General features: G+C 40.9%; 1 long non-coding RNA gene across 1 annotated transcript; it reads left to right on the forward strand.

Annotated features, from left to right (window-relative positions):
- The first annotated feature begins 17,142 nt into the window (after positions 1–17,142).
- LOC116788317 lies at positions 17,143–18,071 on the forward strand. Its single transcript, XR_004357594.1, has 2 exons — positions 17,143–17,288; positions 17,395–18,071. It is a non-coding gene; the product is annotated as an uncharacterized LOC116788317 (long non-coding RNA).

Here is an 18,071-nt window from a genome sequence, read left to right on the forward strand (position 1 = left end):
GCTTCATTAGCTGACCCCCTTCTGGAAGAGGCTGCAAGAAGGCTGAACTCAGCAGAAACTCTCTGAGCACAAACAATAGCTTCCTATGGAAAACATAAGGCCAGTGCTTCTTGTCTGTCAGCTCAGGCAGACTCTCTGGACACAGCCACTGGGCAGATGTGAGAAGCACAGAGAGCATTTATAGAGACACAGGCAAAGATTTTGTACTAGTCACTGCCACTGCCTTCCTGTACGGAGCTGAAACCCAAAAGACTCCTCTGGCAATTGGATTATTCCCCAGATGGCACTGAGATCAGTTGAGGACAGGTACCTCAAAAACATTGGGGTCTCTTTGTACTAGGTGATAATTTGGCCTATTTTACACAACCCTCCTGCCCTCCATTTTCATTTAGCGAAGGCTATATTACACCTTTGGGCTAACAGATTATGTGTAATTTTAATTTTTTTCCATTTTCTATTGCTTAGATTGCATTTACCTTTGAGGCGGTGAGTTCTGCTTACAGCTTGGCTGAAGTTCTCAAAACAGGCAGACTACTTCAGTTGTTGTTATCCCCAAGTCATCAACTGAATGTATTTTGGAGTACTGAGTATTGGTGGGACAAATACACCTTTCTGCAAGTTATCTATCCTATTCTACCAGCTGAGTGCTGTAAAAATCTCCAGAGTACGTAATATTGTGAATTCTTGATTGCCAATCATTTGGTCCAAAACATCAGCCATCAGATATTTCTTGCACTTAGGCCCTCTGTGCAGATGAGCTATTCATTAGATCTTTGCAAATTCACATTCCTTTGCCCATCTTGCTAGATTCTACAGTGTTGTTTTTCCATCCTCTTTGAAAATTAAGTCACCGTGTCAGTGATTCTTGTGGAAAACAACCCCACGTGCATTTCATCTTCTTTTGGCTGTGTTGCTCAGGTAAAGGACTACCCTTTGCTGAAAGCAAAACAAGTCACGAAGGTCTGGACTAACATTGTTGCAGAAAAGGGATGTTTTTAGTACTGAGACTCCTGGCAAAAAGTCTGATACACCCTGAACAGTAGAAACTTGGTCTGCTATGTACTGGACTTGCATGTGCATCCTTATTATTGAAAGTTCAAAGGAAACTGTTTATTTCTGTGTCTTCTGTTCTGTGCATGGAATGATTGACCTGTTCCTTGCTTCATTCACTTGTGTGACTAGCACAGCTACTGTTTCCTGTAAGAAACCATGGAGTTGCATGTTGAATATTTACCATGTAATTAAAGGATATGAAATGCTGTCACTATAAGCATCTTCCCTGTTAAACATGCATGGTTATAAAATATTAAGGGAAACTAGATCAATCTATGGAAGATACTCAGATACAAAAGTGTTTTTTGTAGGTCACAGGAATTTATAAAAGAACTTGCTGCATATTATAGAGCTCTGAGCTGTATGACCCTGTGGATATGAGAAAAGTATGCCCATCAAGTTACTGGCACACAACTGAATCTTCACATAGGAGAGTAAAACTTGGTGTTAAATAATCCCTAAAAGCAAATAGAAAGCACCTTGTCTCTTTCAAATGGCATCCTTCCAGGAAATGCAAAAAATCAATATATTTTAGTAGCTTATGATCTCATTTAAGTGATTCAACACAACAAAATTTCAATGACATTTCTTTTTTCTGTGACTGTTGACTTGTCTTTTCTCTCTGAATGGCAGTACTAGGTTTGGAGGTTTTTTTCTTCCTTTCCTTAGGACTATGCTATGGAAGGCAATCTGTCCCAGGGAAAAAACATACGGTGTGTTAAGCTACTAGAGATTAACAGAGGCCAATAAATTAATGAATGCTATGGATTCTATAGCTCTGGTCTGGGGAGGGGAAAGGCTTGTGCCATATCAGGCTGGCTGCTCTACCCCCTGGGACTTGTCGGGTTGTCTCCTACCGTAGATGTCTGTGGTTTTGCCTAGTCTATCTGAGGCTGATTTTTCACAGAACAAGGGCTGTACTTTTCTTTTAACTTACCTTATAACTGTCTTGTACAGGAAGTGTAGATGGCTTATACTTCCCAGTCATATCAATTTTTTATGTCTGTCTGAATGGGATTATTGCTTTGGCCTCAGAAGATGTTATACTTATTTACATTTGAGTTAAGCACTGATCATCCCCTCCTTATGGTTTTACTGCAGAAAGAAGGTGGTGGTGGCACTGAGCAGATAAATCACAAAAGACACGCTTCATCTGCCTGATCTCTGGTCTCACTTCTGCCCTTAGAAATAGTGCAATAGTTCAAGTTTATAGCCTTTGTGGATTAGAAAAGCACCCTTATGTTGTTGAAAAGAGAAAATGTCCTTAAACAGTGTTATTGACAGTTATTACTGTTGTATCACTGAAGACCAGGGCTCATTGTGCTAAGTGCTGTGCAAATGTATTTTGGAGGGCTTCCCTGCTATAAACAGCAATATTTTTGTTAGAAGCAGAAGGTCTTGTTATTCCTATGACTCTTTGCCCTATTTTGCAGCTCAAATAGCACATAGGCAGTCATGCCTTAGTAACAGTCGGAAGAACCAACTTAAGACTGACACATTTCTGTCATGTGAGTACTTCTTTATGTCTCCTGTCTTGACCATGTTTGGAGTTTTGCTGTCTTTATTCCATGGGCAATTTACCACACTTCATATTTGCAAAAAGTAACCACCTGAAGCAAACAGATTGAAGAAACCTAAACAGATTGAAACAAAAATTTGAGGTTGTTTTATTTTCAAAACTAAATATTTGGATCTATAGCTTTTGATCTTTTATAATAAGTATGCGGTTAGATTAACCTATGACTGACTCATTTAGAAGGCACTACAGAAATAGTGGAATTGGAAGATGCCTATAATTTTATTCTAGTCAGAAAATGCAGTTCTTTACTCTTACTGTAGTTCTAGTCTAATGATACAGATTGCCCCTAACCAACACATACCTAAGGGCAAGAAGACGGTATAAGCATCCTAGATGATGGTGCTGGGGAGGCCTGAAAGATTAGATATATCTTCTATCCCTGTGGGGTTTATTGGAACATATTTTCCTTCTCTCCTCCCTTTCTTACATGACTACTCTATTTACACATGGCAAACTTCTCAGTCTTTAGCTTTGGTAACAGTATTGCTGAAGCCTTGATCCATTCATGGTCCAGGGTTCCTTTCAGTCCTTTCCAGCAATGCTACTGCCTGGCCAATTATTTTATTGTGTTGATGCATCTTATTTCCCCTCTGACCAGCTCTTATCTCACAACATTTACTTTGGTGTGTCCTTTTCAAAATTGGGAGTTCAGAACTAGGTCAGCTTCAATAAGAAAGGTAAATGTGGAGTGCTGCTCTGTGCACAGGAGCCTCTTTGCCCCCTTACAGAAAGAACCTCTCACATTTCTTCAAATTTAATCAGCTTTTAATGGCCTTATTTATTAGTTTTAAGTTGGTAAGATGCTTTTTTCCATAGAGCTAGAAAGGATAGCTCACATAGTAAGACATTAGTATTGTACGGTTAGGCACAACTTCAGAATGTGTGAATTTGTATCTTGCTCTTTTTGGTGGATTAGGACCACATGAAACTTATTCAGTAATATCTGTGTTTAAGAAATGGGAGCTTGGATGAGATTTCTGGCCGTAGAGCCGATTTTCTGAGTGCCCTTGGGTGAGTCAGTTGCTTGTCTTTGTTTCAGCTCAATCTCTGCCAGGCTGATGTAATATTACATGCCTAATATAGGTGCTAAGGAAATAAATTAATGAATGGCTGTGAAGCATGCAGATCACTGATGTACGGATCAGTTCTTCTGAGAGACACCAGCATAAAGCTTCTGGAGAACAGAGCTTGCCTTGCCAGGTTGGAGAGTGAGAAAACTGTCAAAGTGGACAGGAGGCTGGTAACAGGAAGTAGGAGAGAGCCTGAAAAAATTAGGGCTGATGTAACAAAAAGGCATTCATTACTTGTTAAGGAAACTCTAAAGAAATCTGAAGCTTGGATGTTCCCATCAAATTTGGACACTTAGAAGTCTTAAATAATCCACCAAATTTGAGTGGGAAGTCTAAAGAAAGACCTTCTGAAAGGCTCTGAGGCACACAGAAAAATCTATACACATACAGATTCATTTAAACCCTGAAATTAAATAAGCACTAAACAAGCCCTGACAAATTGCTCAGAAACATAATCTAATGAAAAGCCATATTGTAATCCTTCCTCTATGAATTATAGTACATATACAATAAATGCCATGAATTCTGCAGGGAATGTGAGAATGTAGGTACCTATTCAGATTGGAAGCCATAAAAAAAAGGAACTTCTAATAACAAGTGGATCCTTACATTTTTTGAAATAACTAAAATAAGAAAGAGACCAGAGGGAGTGAAATGCATAAGGAGCGGAAAAATCCTGAACCCATGCTGGCCCGAAAGAAGTATCAGAAAGAAAGAGCTCCTTTAAGTAAAAGAAGTCCCAAATTAGACCTTTGTCTGACCAATTCAATAAGAAAGGAACAAGGAATAAGGAAAGTCATTCAAACGTATTCATTAAGTTGCCAGAGAAATGCTTATTAAAGAAACCCTCATCTTCATTCCTTTTTTTGGGGAGAAGGAAAAAGAAGAAGGAAGGGAAAGACTTTTTTTTTATTTAACACTAATTCTTCAGAGGCATTCTTCCTATTATTCCTTCTATTTTGACTTACTGTATTTGAAAAACATGTTGTCTTTTAAATAGATTTATTCCTTTCAACAGCTTTTGACATCTTTTGTCAGAAGTTCCTTCATTTTTCCAGTTTATTTCTTAACGTGTATCTGTATAAGTGGCTTCCACTGTATTAATTGATGTGTTTGTGTCTGTTCAGAGCAAATGCATTCTCCTCACAGGGATTTTAACGGGCATTTGTTTAAGTGGGTTTTGCTTTTCTGTGTCTATTTCTGCTTGTTTTTCTGGTAGAGAAGGAGACATTACTAACATGCAGCCAACATAATGAGTCCCATTAACTCCCAATTCAGCTTGCTTTTTGACCACCTCTCTTTTAATGACTGTACTTTTCTTGACTGCAAAGTTTGGGGAATAGGAAAACTGTTCGCTCTGCTGGATTTTAATACATGTTTACATCCTTCTTTGCAGAACAGCACCACCTCTCAATTAATGTTACTCTTAGCCTTAAAAAAGCAATTGGTAATAAATAAATATGAGCGTGTGTGTTGGAAAAGTGTGATGTGAACCAGAATTTCTACAAAGGCTGCTGAGCATTTTTAGAGACTGAGCAGCATTTGTGTTCTAATATTTTAAAGCTTTTCCATTGATCTCCTGTTAACTGAGAAGCAAGAATTAACCTCAATGACAGTGCTAGTAGCTCTGCAGTCTATTTTGGCCTGTTCTTTAAGTAAAAAGAGCAACCTAGATGAGAATTTTGTGCTTCACTGGATATTGAAAGATGAGGCAATAAACTGCTAAACTTGAGTAATCACACACTCCCAGAGGAATGCCTCAAATGGGGTTGGTCAAAAACCTTGAAATTCTAGCCTTCTGCACACTGCCTGGGCTTTAACATTTGATGAGAGTCATTATAGTGGGGGACTGAATACAAGTGTCTTCTGATTACAGACCTTCCATTAAAAGTTCCCACCAGTGTGCCTTTCCATAGAGAAGCGTCAATGGGATTAAAATCTCAATTCACCCCAGTCAATTCTCCAGTAACACGATTTCATTAGAGGCAGGCAGGGAGGAAAATGGACTAGAAAGCACTGAAACAGCTGGTGTATAAATTATAAAGTGTACTTTCTACTAAGTGAACACACCTTCCGCTCAGCCACATTACTAATTAATGTGTAGGGTAGCCGATTTTATGTAAATTGTATTCTTCCTCTCTCCTGTGCTTTGGTTAACAACAGGTTCTTCTAAATCTTGGAAAAAGAAAGATTATGCAAAGCTATCATCATATGAAAATAACGTATTAACATACTGCCTGTGAACTGTATCCAATCAGTTCCTTTTCACTGGCGTGTGTACAAAACAATTAAAATCAAATTTATATTGCACTTCTTTAATATATTCTGGCATTAATATAATCAACGAACAAGTGTTAAAAAGTCTTACAGGCCTATTCTGCTTTAAAATGATATGTTTGTTCTCAGGGTTAGTGGATATTTTCAGCTTCTTTCAAAGGGCACTAAAAAGAAAAGTTCCAGGCGTACGAACACAACTCTGGCAGCCATCGGTTGATGTGGAGTCTGTCTCATTTTTTAATGGCAGCCTGTTGTGTTAGTTTTTTTATGTGGTGTCTTTACACCCGGACTCTGTTAGCTGTTCTCCATGTTACCTGCAGCATATTTGTTTTAAATTATTGGATGTTGCTGAATAATTGCTCATAAAGGTTACGAGACCACCGAATTACCTGGATGACCCGCAGGCTGTTCCGGTGCCAGGCAGACACACACACACCTGCACACCCAGGCTGTCTGCATGCCTGCCAAGCCCCAGGATTTCACCTGGAGGCTGAAGGATGGCTCACATGCCAGCAATATATCCTTATTTTACATGTTTCATGCTTTAAGGCTATGTTTTCCCTGTCTGTTTTCCTTGCTGCTTTTGGTGAACTCTCAAGTGATATCATGTAGGAAGAACCGGGATATTGTGTCACTGCTCTCACTGGAGCAGTGCTAAAAGACCTCAGAAACCAGCAAACTGGTGGAAGTAAAACATTTTTTGCCAGTCATGGGGCTGGTATGTCTGTCAAGAGGTTATTTATTCCATCCTTAACAATATCTGCATCTCTCCAGGAACAGTCCCTGTCAAGAACCTCCACCAACAGGGCTACTCCAGCTTTGCTATGTCTTATCACCTTTAGCTGCAGGTAAGCCCATTTCTTCTCCTACTCCCCAAGGACACAGAAGAGATTACTCCCTTCTTTGAATTTGCCTTTTACTTATTTTGAGACCCTGTCCTCCCTCAGACACATACACAAAGAGACTAACGCTAGTGCCCAGCCAAGATGATTCTTAAAACCGCGATCATGAATCTGGAAATAACTGTTTTCCCCCTCCCCTGGTGGTGCTGAAGCTGTCTACAAAGACACGTCCCTCCGAGGAGACCAAAAGAGAACACATTTCCTAGGAGAAATAAATGACTGAGCTGCTCATATAACTTCTGAGCCTTTTTCTAAAGCAAAACTACTCTATATACCAAGAGGCAATTGAAAATAAAGACTTAGTGTGCACATGTGTATGAGCAGGGTAGTGTTGCAGAGTTCTAGTGTGTTACATCCCCGAGACCTACTCTTGCTTTTAGGATGAGAGTTCTATTTCTTTAACTTACTATTGAATCTTATGATTCTGTAAGTGAAAGAGCAAGGCTCTGTATGTGCTCTCTCCTTGACCTTTGCACTTTTGCAGAATCAGTTTTGGTGTTGCCTTTCCAGTCATGGGAAATGTGCTGATGAAGTCCATGAGCTGCTAGGGTATGGGCACATGGAACTGAGTCCATAAAATGCTTTCTGCAGCACATGGATTCTTTGCAGTGGGGGGGGGGGAAGTTGTGACAGAGACAGTTTGTCCACTGAAAACTAAGCTGAGACTGTAAGCTCACTTCAATTTGGACCAGAGGATAGTAATCAACTATGGAGAAAATGTCAGTGCCTTTCCATTAAGTGACCCCATGTCATCCTCATTTATGACTTCCTAACAACAAATTTAGCCAGATGGCCTTTGTAATTGGCATAATTCCAGTTTGAAATTGCAGATTTGAATTCTTGAAAGTACAAATGGTTGTTCATTTAAATATCCAACCTATCAGGACAGAAACTGTAGGATACTTCTAGGTTATGGAGTAAGTGATAAAAACATGCCACCTGCAAAAGCGTGGATTGGGTCCTAAAACTCATTATCAAAAATGGCTTTTTAGGTTTGTACCATTTCTTTATCCTCCTTGGCCTTTTGCAACAAAGCTGTGAAATGAAGGTGGGTGAGGAATGCAGAGGAGAGAAAAAATGCTAGGACTCATTGCCAAGTACTTTCTTTTCATTCCTCATTTCCTACTAGATGATTGGGAATGGAACCAAGTCAAGCAGCTGACTGACAGTGTACCTCATACTAAGCACTAGATCAGACCTACTACGTTTTCCTCCTTCATGGTATTGGTATAAGTGGAACCTGCAGACTGGCCCTCAGCCATGAGGCAAAAGACAGCCTGTAGTTCTTTATAGGCACAGAATAGGAACACAGGAGGGGCACATTTCACCCTTGGTCACTGTGGTGGAAGCCCATTAGCTGGGGCCACATCAGTGTCAGTGAGAGCTGAGTGTAGCCAAGAAGGTTACTGTGCAGAGCTACAGATTACAGCACTTATCTTCCCTGATTGCTCAGTACTCGAGGTAAATGTCCTCTGTCTCACTCCCTTTGGTTCTAACTCACTGTTAGATCCTTCTCCACTGGCTGATGGACAGCTTGGTGCCACTCTACAAGTCTGTCAGGACTTGGTAGTGCTGCCCTGGTGCTCTAACTACTCTCTAAAGGAAAGAGGACAGACACAGCACACTCGTACCCAGGTTTGCTTTCCCACTTATAGAATCAGAAAAAATGCTCTGTTTTTCTTTCATAAGCACTTTGCTGATGAACCTTTGCCAAATAGGGTGAACAAAAAAATCTCAGAAGCCTCTGTAGGTGATCCCCCAAAAATGGCCCAACAGCTGATAGCCAAATGGCCAAGCTAATAGCTTGTCTGGTCTTTTGCTATGCTGCTCTTCTTGGAGGGAACAAGTGTATGGAAAGATGAGTTGTAGTTATGATTTTCTAGGCACCTCAAAATACAGTTAGAAAGAAGAAAAGAAACTTCTTTTTCCTTGGGTGGTGTTATCAGGAAGGTTGAAAGCTGACAAGTAGGTTTTTAAGTGATTCAGTCTTGCATATCCTCAGCCAAGGAGATTCTTGCATTTCTGTAATTTTCACAAGGGCTTTTTTTATGTTGCTGTATTATTTGTATCAGTGTTTGTTGGATTCATGGGAAATTATGCCATTTGTCTTCAGTGGATACTGCATAAGACTCAAAATGAGAAACACACCCATAAAGTTTGTTAGGATTCAATATGTAATTTTTTTTTTTGTGATAAGGAAAATGAAGAAGATAGTTGTAGTTACATTTTAATTACATTTATTGAATATACACATTGTCTAGAACCTAGAATATCTCCAGCATGATGGAAGACAGCAAAAGAATGGGATTAGGGCAGATGAAGAAAAGATCTCAGGCCTAAATAATGATACAGAGAGGATAACCAATTGTAACAAAAACAAACTGAAATGGTTGAAGTTGTCTAGCTTTAGGGGATGTTCAGTTTCTTAACACAAACTGCCAGAAATAGATTTTAATTTCTGCATGTGTTCTGTAATTATTTTTGTTTCTATGTAACTGTGAAATTGAGTCTTTTTGCTTCTGCTGATATCAGGTCACTTTTGAAAATGAAGTGTATCTCAGAGAACAGCAATATTATTATTATTCCAAGGCTACATGTTTGGGCAATTATGCAAACATCGTCTTACTGTCAGTCAGTAAAAACCTTACCCAAAATACCTGGACCCTTGAATTAATTAGACTTCTCATCTCTTCCTTTGAATGCCACCTTGCGAGGTGGCTGCCTCCTGCCCAAACCCGCACCAAAAGTCCTTCCCTCAGGTCATTTTATCATGCAGTTGTCCAGCTGAATGGTGTTTTGCAGTGAACACTGTTGCTCCTCTCATCACTGAGTACAAGCTTATGTATGTACAGTTCTACAAACTTTATAGCAAAAGCTAACTGGGTGACTCACATGTTGCAAAAAGTATGAAATCTATCATGAGCAGTATTGCTTCCCTGAAGGAAGTAAGTACAGTTTCTGTGGCCTAACCTCAGAGACATCAGAGGCTGATGTCCCATTTCCATCATGGTTGGAAGTTTAGGAGCACAGTTCATAGGAAATCAGCTGAAGAAAAAAGGCTTGGTGGAAAAAAGCGTACAAAGTGTAATTATACTAAATTTAACAAGACTGTTTTTTTTTCTCCCTAAGCACTCTTAACGGGAATAAATGGTTTATCTTTTCAGATCTATATATTGCTGCACAAACATACCTCTGGGAAAAGGCTGCAAAATTTCCGGCTACCTTCTAAATCCCACACTGAAGACTCACTTGGAAAGAAGAAAAGACACAAAATGTTGTTCTGGCTCTCTAAGTGAAGGTAAGTATTGTCCAACATAAACAGTAATGAGAACAAGGCTAAATGATGTCCAAATTTTGTTGCAGAAACAAATCAGTGTTATGTCAGCCAAAGCCTTCATGATTTTTATGAAGGTGGAGACCTTTTCTCCCTTTGTCTATCCTTATTGGTAAACAAACAGGCCTGTATAAAAACAGGCCTATATAAAAAGGATGGCATTAAAATCTTCTGTTTTGTGGGCCCTCCCCGGCTACACCCTGTGTGTGTGGTACTCAAAAGGGCAAGAGTCCCCCACAGGGAGGAGGAATATTCAGTGTTCTGCGAATGGCTTTGAACCAGCTGCACATCACAAAACCACCCTGCAGAGCCACTGGGTCTGGGTACCCTTGCTGGGACAAGTTCATCCACGACTGTATGGGGAGCTGCTTAATTGAGCCTCATTACTTCCATTTCCTACTGACACTGTGCACCCTATGAGGTGCTGCTCAGGCATGTGTCAGGGGCAGGGGGTTGAGCAGCTGCCATTCCTTACATGGAAGCGGGAGAGGATGAGCAATAACAGTGCCCCAAACCAGCACTGTTGGCTCCGTGGTTGGTACTGCTCACGAGAAGGAGCAGGTTGCTAATTTGACCCCCTTAGAAAGGGAGATGCACCTGCCTCAGCCACCACAGGCTGCTCCTCTGGCTGGGCCTTTTGCCACAGAGGGTGGTGCACTCCTGACAAACTGCCACCGGCAGGTATTCCCGTCACCCCTTTTGGGTCTCTGGTAATCGGTGTGTTCTGTCCTTTTTAAGAAGGGTTCATGCTTGGACGCATCTCAGCTAAAATCTCCCAAAGAGGAGTATTTCCTTGTTTTAACAGGTAACATGAGCCATCTCCTTTTTCCTTATTCAGGTTGTGTATCCTGCACCTCCAAGGTCAGACAAACATCCTTCCAGAGCCTCCAGCTCCGATTCTGTTTCTTCAAGCACACAAGCTCACAGGTAGACATAGCCTTCCTGTTCATTCCTGGTCCTGTGGAGGTCCTGAATCCCTGCTGAGAGCTTTGTTTCTGTTACTACTTTTATTTCCTTACAAACATTCTTCCAGTTCTTTTCTGATGTATTGTCCTCCATTTTCATTGTTGAAGAGGACCCATTACGGACTTCGGCTCCTACAGGTAAATATGCAGTACCTGCCACTTAATGACAGTATTTCCAGAGTACCACAAAAGCTGTTAGAGGAATTAAGCACTTTTTGATTTCCATGGGACAGTGGAAAACATGTGAGAGAGAACTTAGGCAATGATATCTGTTATTATCACCCTTCTGAAACTCACCACTGCTGAGCGAAAATGAGCTTTGTGAAGGTAATCAATCACTGGCCACCACATGGGCTCCCTCAGTATAACATTAAGGGTAAAACTCATCACTTTGAACAGCATCAACAGAGTCTTGGGTAACACCAATTCTCACTCACCCACTTCTGCAGAGGAGATGAAAGAGGTATCTGTTTACCCAGGATACTCTGGCTTTGCATTTCACCACTCCCAGCGCAAGTAATGACTTGCTGGACAACCATCAGACTAGCCAGACAAGGACTTCCTGTGCTGCAAGGTGGCTTGGAGCTATTGTAGCTCTGCACAGGTAAGAAGTCAGATAAATTATAACAACCAGCATCACAGCAGAAAAACGACAAAAATAAATACCATGGTATTACAGAGCTCCTTCCTTTGCAGCTGCCTTTAGTCAGGTAGTATGCAGTCAATTGATATAGAATAAAAAATTATTTCAGAACATACATTGTACCAGAATGTTGCGTTACTCCCCCCCCCCCCCAAAAAAAACCCCTACATAAGTTTCCTTGGAGGAAGTTTAAGGTGAGGGATAAATTCAGAGACGTGGTGGTGCCTGTCGTGTTAGACTCTGCACACTGAACATTTGGCAACCTAGAGATGAAAGGTAGGAAAGGGCCATGTTTTGAGCAGAGGACGTTTCTTGTTTGGCAGCACTTGAGAGCAGAGCTAAGTTGGTCAAGGCATTTCAGTCTGGGTCTGTCTTCTCTGCTTATGTGTATGTAAAGGTGCCCAGGTGATTTCCATGGCACAGGCTTTGCAGGCATGCAATTGCTGCATCCTGTCACTGGAGACTAAGAAGCAGTGGCAGGTCATCACAAAGAGAATTAGCTCACGTATTTTGACAGGTGAAGCTAAATAAAATGAAATAATTTGACAGGAAGTGAAGCAAAAATGCAACAAAGGAATAGACTTGCAGGAATATCTGGTTACCAGAGGGGAAAAAATCAAGAGGATGAGAAATGTATACACAAATAAACAAATATAGATATTTTTAAAAATCTATTTCAACCTCAACAGCTTGACTAGCTCAGAGTTCCTTGTCTTTTGGGTAAGGCAGTGCTACTATCACAGTAAGCACTTCCACTTCCTAGCACTGAGTAAGGGGACTGCAAGATCTCTTGCCAAGATCTCTTTCAAATCTGAACTGAGAGTGAAGCAACAAAGTAAGAAGGTCCACTTGAATTTGGAGAGAGTCTAAAATGAGAGCTCTAGGAATTGCAAGCTGCTCTATTAGTCTCATTTCAGATCCATGGACTGCATAGGTTTGTGGCCAAGAAACTGCCAATTGTGACTGCTATTCCCAAGGGAAAAAAAGAGAAATTCTATATGGCGCACAAAAGCAACAGTGGATTTCTTAGCATATAGTCTTTTCCAGTGTAAGCACAGGCAGCTTTCTGGTTTAAGGAAACAAGGACAACTTTCCCACTGTTACTACCAAGTGGCTAGAGACTTTCTCGACACTGTGGTGCTGAAAAAAAACATGGACAAGCAAAGGAGAAAATTTATCTAAAAATATAGCAAAGAAATGTATATCCTTTGCACTAGAAAAGGAAAAGAAATTATAAGCTACACAGGTGGCATGGAAAGCAGCAGTGGGGTTTTCTCATTAAAGATGCTGACAACATAAAAGTAGAAAAGGCAACGTGTCAGCACAGCTGTAACTGGTCACAGCAGTGATAGCTGGCCTGTTTCTGAAGACCACCGTTGTGATCCCTGGGAGCAGTGTACAGATGTGTGGCAGTATCCAGCCTGATTAGGTTGCACCAGCCTGCAAGCCTCCAGCCAAACATCCTGCCTTTTAGTGGTACATGTCCCTTGGCTGCACACAGCAAACACGGGCCATCTGTGAGAGAACAGGATCCCCCTCCTGTGCCTGGGCAGCAGCACCACCTGGGGACTCTGCTGGACCACAGGCTGGCACGGAGTCAGCTCCAGGGCGACAGGGATACAGCACCAGAGGCAACGGTGAGATTTGCTGTGATACCCTGATACCCAGAGCCCTGAGAGGTTGCCTGAAGAAGCACAGTCTCATGTGTCAGTGGCACTGAGATGTCCAGTATGAGAGCAAGTGGGAAGGGTACCTGTCACCAAGGCAGATGAAGAGATCGCAAGAAAATTAAAAGAGAGTTTAATGTTGCACGTATTTAGAAAGGTAAAAGTGTGAATTGGAGAGCTGGGTGGGGACTTATAATATTAATAGGTTTGTTTTCTTTCAGAGAGTGTTTTTTTAATCTGTTTTGTTCTGAAAATATTGTGTGTTAAACACTTTGTTGTTATTCCTACTGGTTTAGACTTTGCTATGGATGCATAGGAAAAATCTACTAGTTTTCTTCTTTACTTGGATGAATTGTGAGCTGACATTAACATGAAATGTAGGCAGAGTCCTGCAGGAGTCATCCTTCGCTGTAAGTATGTAGTCTTATTAATCACTTTAAAATGTTTCATGGCTCTCAGAGTTGCCAAGATCTCTTTCAAATCTGAACCAAGTGTGAAGCAATGAGGTTAGAAGGTGCACTTGAGTTTGGAGAGAGTCTAAAATAAGAGCTCTAGGAATCGCAAGCTGCTCCATTAGTCTCATTTCAGGCCCATGGACTCCACAGGTTGTGGCCAAGAAACTGCTGAAATCCAACAGAAGAGGCGTTTTCAGCCGGAATTTGCCACAAAAACATGCCTGGTACGAAAAACGGTGATGGGGTGGGAGGTGAAGAATGAGTCCAAAACTGGGTGGTGTGAGAGGTTATGTCCCACACAGCACAGCCAAATGGCTCCTCTGCCTGCATTACCCTGACAAGTGGCACTGACAGCAGTGCTCCAGCCCTGTTCACCATCCTTCCTGGCTGGGAACTGCCTGCAAGAGCCCAGAAGCTTTTACCTATAGCACATTTCTAACAGCAGCACAGACTTTAGAATTGGAGCTATGGGCCAGTTTGCAAGGGGGGGTGAGTGGAGATCCATGGAAATTTCTGACCCGCGTTTGCCAAAGTGGAGGCTTATGGAAGTGGGTCACCTCAAGGACACATTAATGTGTCAGTTTTTGCCAACAGTTGACTAAATTTATACCTGTATGTGCTGTTAAATTTGAGCTATTACTGGCCAAATTGTATAGGAATGTGGAGATTGGAAAGAGGGATGTTTCTATCAGCCAGGACAAACTAACATTAGATGTGATTTTAAAAATAATGTTACTGTGGAATTTGCCTGACACAAACCTGAGTCTCACCCTGATGTGGAGACACAAGGCACTACGTAGCTTCAGGGGAATAAACAACCAACTGCTCTTAAACCTGTTCAACAAGAAAGGACTTTGCTATTCTTCCCTGCACAAGTAGACAATAGGATGATGACAAGATAAAGTATTACAAAAATATCCACTTTCAGGACCTGTTGTCACAGCTTGACTCAGCCATGAGGGAAGTACCCTTGATATTATTTCTATGTTCAAATGCTTTAGACATTTATCAGAGATATTGATGTGGAATACTCATGAGTCAGGTGGAAGATCATACTTCACTTGCCTCAAACTTTAGGTCAATGGTCTTTGCAGCTCTGTTCTTGCAATCCAGACAGGATAAGTCTTGTTTCTGACATGGGAATCTACCCTGCTATTACACCTATACACAGCCTGGTAAGCCAGAACAATGAAAAGCACAGGAATTTCAGATTTAACATGACTTCTACTCTGTTACTTAAGGATAATTTTGCACTGTGTCCATGCACTTGAGCAGGAAATTAATGGTTAACTTTGCAACCGTTCTTGTAAATAGGCCTCTGTTTTTTTACAGAATTATAAATCTTGCAGAGAAATGAAAGGCAAGAAAATAAAGATGTATTAGGTCCACTTTTTCAGATGTTCTAAGTGAGCTTTTGCTGTGTGGGAGACATACAAACATACAGACTTTTCTTCCTCACCAGCAGAGCTATTCAGCCGGAAGCCAGGCTGATTTCAAACCAGTTTTTGCCTAAGACTGCTGGTACCTCCAACTGAGATCTGCTGGAGGGTGCAGGCTTAATTATAAAGTATCTTCCCTACAGCTGCAGAACACTAATCCTGATTCACCACAATCCAGCGCCTTTGTTTGGTTATAGAAACTATTTTTTGGATCTTTCTATGTTAATCTAACCCTGACCTAAGCCATATGGTGGACACACAGTAGTCATGGAATACATTTTATGCACTTAATGTGCCTAGTCAGGACACCTCTTCTTTTGGACATACCTCTCTAGGAGCCTATCAGCCTAGTGACTTCAGCACTATGTTGCTTTTAAACAGGATATGAGGTCTCATCAAGTGTGTAAATTTTGCAAAGCAGGAAGAGATTTTTCTTCCAAAGGAAGAACATTCTGCGGCAACAGTCTCCTTGTCCATTCCTTCCAGCAGCATCACGCTGTCAACACAAACACGCTTTTGTACCTTGGGTGTTGATCAGTTACTTTGCTGGATGGCACTTTCACCTAAATCAGTGCCTTCTGGGAAAGCTGGACTGGCCCCTTGGTGAAGAGTGGAAGGCAGGTTGTACTCTGTGTTAGCCAGGATCCAACTGTTCATTCTTCAGCAGTGAAATAATGCCCATCTCTCATTCAGTCGACAGCCATTACCTGTAGACATTCCAGCTTTGTATGAATTGTAAGGTCTGTGGCCCTGAAAGTGTATTTCAACATTTGGAAAAGACTTAAGACTAAATTAGGCAGCACGGTGAAAGGATTTAGTTTTTCCAGAAATTCCTGTGACTTCTGTAACATTTCTGCCTTTACTGCTTAGACAAAAATAGCTTTTTAAAGTTGAGGAACTTCTTGAGGGTTGAATATGACTGAACTGAGGAGAAAAAGAACATTCTTTTTTCCAGAAGTTTTTCAGGATCCTTTCCTTGTTCTTTTATGGTAAAAATTGAACAAATCATTGTAATATATTTTTTTTTTAGTGTGCTATAGATGTGTTGCAAGTCTAATTAAAATCTGAAGCCACTTCTTTTTATTTTATTTATAATACTTACAATAAAAGAACAAAGTATTATAAACTACAGTGATTTGAAGTAAATTCTTCAGGTCTAGCCCAGGGCAAAGGGGCCCTGAATCATCTGGAAATTTCAAATGAAAACAGAGGATAGATATTTATTATTATTATTTAAAAAAAATAATTCTAGCTCTCCCATAATCTCAGGCACTGAAGCCATTATAAAGGAGAATGGTTTTCATATGCAAGCAGCAGAATGGAAGACAGAAACAATGCTTTGCAGAACTACTCTGGAATTATATTGAAAGCTTAAAATATGTACACTACAATTGCTTTCTCCCCCTTAATTCACATTGTAATTTTCAAACATACAAAAGCTATGAGAAACTTCAGTGCAAGGTAGGAGAACTGTCTTTTGGAAACCCAAGGCCTCGCTTATATTTACATTAAAATCTTTTCACAGTACCCAGTAATATGAAGAGGTTTTAAATTTATCTAGTACAACCAAGAGGTTCTTCTCTCATCTGCATTTAGGGAACGATGACTGTGGTTTTAATGAAACAGAATATTCCAAATACTAATGGATGTTAAATTGCTTATTCTTACCAAGAGGTACTCCAAATAGCACATTTGCCTCAAGTATATGATATAAAGTGATGAGTTAATTCATGTACTTGTGTCAATTGCTTCAAGAAACTGAGAATTAGCTGCATTAGTGATTTATTTTTTTTTTTTGCTTTACATATGAACAGGAAAGTGCATAGGAATGGAGATTGATTTAAGCTCTACTGCACAAGGAGGGGAGAAATCTGGTGGATGGTCCCACAAATGTCATTGACAAGGTTAGTAAGTTCTTTCTCCTTGCATTTTCTTGCTATTCCTCGTACTTAGGCTTTAGGTTCTTAAGATTTCTGGAGCAGTCTGTGGCAGAGAAATTTCTGATTGCAGTGAATTAACCAAGAAGAGTTTGTCTTCAGGACAGCCACATCAGCTGGAGCTTGAAAATTCCTTCTAGTGACCTGCACCAAAGTAGTGCTCAAGTTGCTCCAAGGACCTCTTCTCCATCTGGACTCCTAAATCCACCTGCATCATGTCCTGCAAAAGCCAGGAAAAGCAAGAAAAATGTGGGGACAGATGCACACCCCTGATATATCAAACTTCCCTGGAGATCAAGGGCCAGAGCACAGTGTGATTCCTCAGCCTCAGGGTTCCTCTGAAGTAGAACAGAGCAACAGGTGGTGGCTGTTAATGTGCTGAATGTGGCTTCCCTCTGTGTCCGGCCATGGAAAACAAAGCAAGCGAGCGGATCCATGCCAAACACTTTGCAAGCATGGAGCTTACACAATTGGGCTCCACCCACATGCCTCACATGGGAATTTTCTCCCTCACCAGGGTTAAGATCACAAGATGGGAAAAAGGAGGGGGGGGGGGGGGGGAAAGAGAGCTGGAGTTGTTTTCTTTCCATTGTGGCTCCTCAGCTGAAAGTTCCTTTGCAAGAGAATAATAGAATAAAGATGAGAACGAACACTGCTGATGGCTCAAAATCTGGCACCAAAGTTTATTTTTTCTAAGCAGTCTGAGCCTGAACTGTCTTGTCAGACAATGTCAACAGAGGTGAAAAAAAA

The sequence above is a fragment of the Chiroxiphia lanceolata genome, chromosome 6, assembly GCF_009829145.1.
Source record: "Chiroxiphia lanceolata isolate bChiLan1 chromosome 6, bChiLan1.pri, whole genome shotgun sequence".
NCBI classification, from domain to species: domain Eukaryota; kingdom Metazoa; phylum Chordata; class Aves; order Passeriformes; family Pipridae; genus Chiroxiphia; species Chiroxiphia lanceolata.